Consider the following 1918-nt stretch of genomic DNA (forward strand, 5'->3'; position numbering starts at 1 on the left):
GACCAGCCTGGCCAACATGGTGAAAACCCGTCTTCACTAAAAATACAAAAATTAACTGGGTGTGGTGGTGGGTGCCTGTAATCCCACCTACTCGGGAGGCTGAGACACGAGAATCACTTGAACCTGGGAGCTGCAGTGAGCTGAGATCATGCCACTGCACTCCAGCCTGGATGACAGAGTAAGCCTCTGTCTCAAAAAAAAAAAAAAAAGAAATAAAAAGTCCTAGCAGGGCTTCTTTCATGTTGAGAGAGAGAATTATTAATTAATTCTACCCAACAGGTTAATGCACTTTGTTTCCTGCTCGGCATTAGCCCCGAGTTTATTTTGGGGGCCCATCAGTACTCATCAAGTCAGAGGTTCTCGGGGACCACATAAAGCAGCATTGTAGTAGAGATTGGTGGCTATCTACATTTGCCTTCCAAAATCATGTAGTTTAAGATCTCCCCTTCCTGCTTCTTCAGAGCATAGCCTCAGATATTGCATAGGAGCTCATTACTGGGACCTGAGTAAAATCCAAAGTGAGATCTGAGTGCATTCTGTATCTGCAGTGGATACTGCTACAGACAAAGTCAGGTTCTTAAATTCATACCATTTAAAAAATTTAAAAGCTAACTATACATCTATGTTTCAGAAATCTAAAGCACATGGATCTATTTTTATTCAGGAAAGGAGACAGCCAGCCTGCCTTTCTGTCACTTGTTAGTGCTTTTTTTTTTTTTTTTTTTTTTTTTGAGATGGAGTCTCACTCTGTCACCCAGGCTGGAGTGCAGTGGTGAGATCTCAGCTAACTGCAACCTCCGCCTCCCAGGTTCAAGGAATTCTCATGTCTCAGCCTCCCGAGTAGCTGGGATTATAGGTGCCCACCACCATGCCCAGCTAATTTTTGTATTTTTAGTAGAGATGGGGTTTCACCATGTTGGCCAGGCTGGTCTTGAACTCCCGGCTTCAGGTAATCCACCTGTCTTGGCCTCCCAAAGTGCTGGGATTACAGGCGTGAGCCACTACCTGGCCTCATTAGTGTTCTTAACCCTGAGACAAGACAGGTCAAGAGTCGCATGGGGGCGGAGAGTACTGATTATAGATACATATGTGTGAATCATTCTCCCCACCATGTTCTGTGGCTGTGTCTCAAGTCAGAGCATCAGATCCTTACCTCCTTCTGCTGTAGCCCTGGAAGAACTAGATTTCTACTATTATGATGTGAAATGATGCCTTGAGCATCTATTATTTCATAGGCATAGGCAGAATGTTTGACAAAATGGTTCACTAGGCCAGGTCTTCTCAATTTGTGGCCACAGACCACTTGAGTTTCTAGTTAAAAATACCCATTTCAGTTGAAAAATACCCCTGAAATTCTCAGGATTTTAAATGGCGCCAACCTATTTAGTAAAGAACGGTAGGCTGTTATTCATAGTGTTAACCTTCAAAATATGATGACATAGCACAAATATCCCTAGCTTTCCTTTATAGCTGTTTTTGGATGCACAATCAATGGATTGATTTGAACCCATTTTTGAGTACTTTTAATCTTCGGGCAATGAATTTCATTAGAGTTTCTACTACTACTTCTGCCTCCTCCTTCTTATTGTCGTTGCTGCTTCCAAGTTTTGAGAACATACTACATGCCAAGATCCCTCTGAACGGCTCCGCAGCGTCCCTCGGGTTCCTGGACTCCCCAGCTGAAGTAGCACAACCCATTCATCCTTTTGGTGAAGGTATTAATCCAAGAGGATTCATCCATTCGAAACTAACAAAAGCAAATCCAAAATATTCTCTCCTTAAGGGAAAACCCAGCATACAATTTTTCTGGGTGTCAATCTAAAGTCACAAAATTTTAAAAAGTTGTTATTGGTACTCGTCAATTTTGAAGCCATTTGAAAAGCTTAAAATTGTAAGAGATGCTTTTGAAGCCTTTGTT

The sequence above is a fragment of the Theropithecus gelada genome, chromosome 3 (assembly GCF_003255815.1).
Source record: "Theropithecus gelada isolate Dixy chromosome 3, Tgel_1.0, whole genome shotgun sequence".
Taxonomy (NCBI): Eukaryota; Metazoa; Chordata; class Mammalia; order Primates; family Cercopithecidae; genus Theropithecus; species Theropithecus gelada.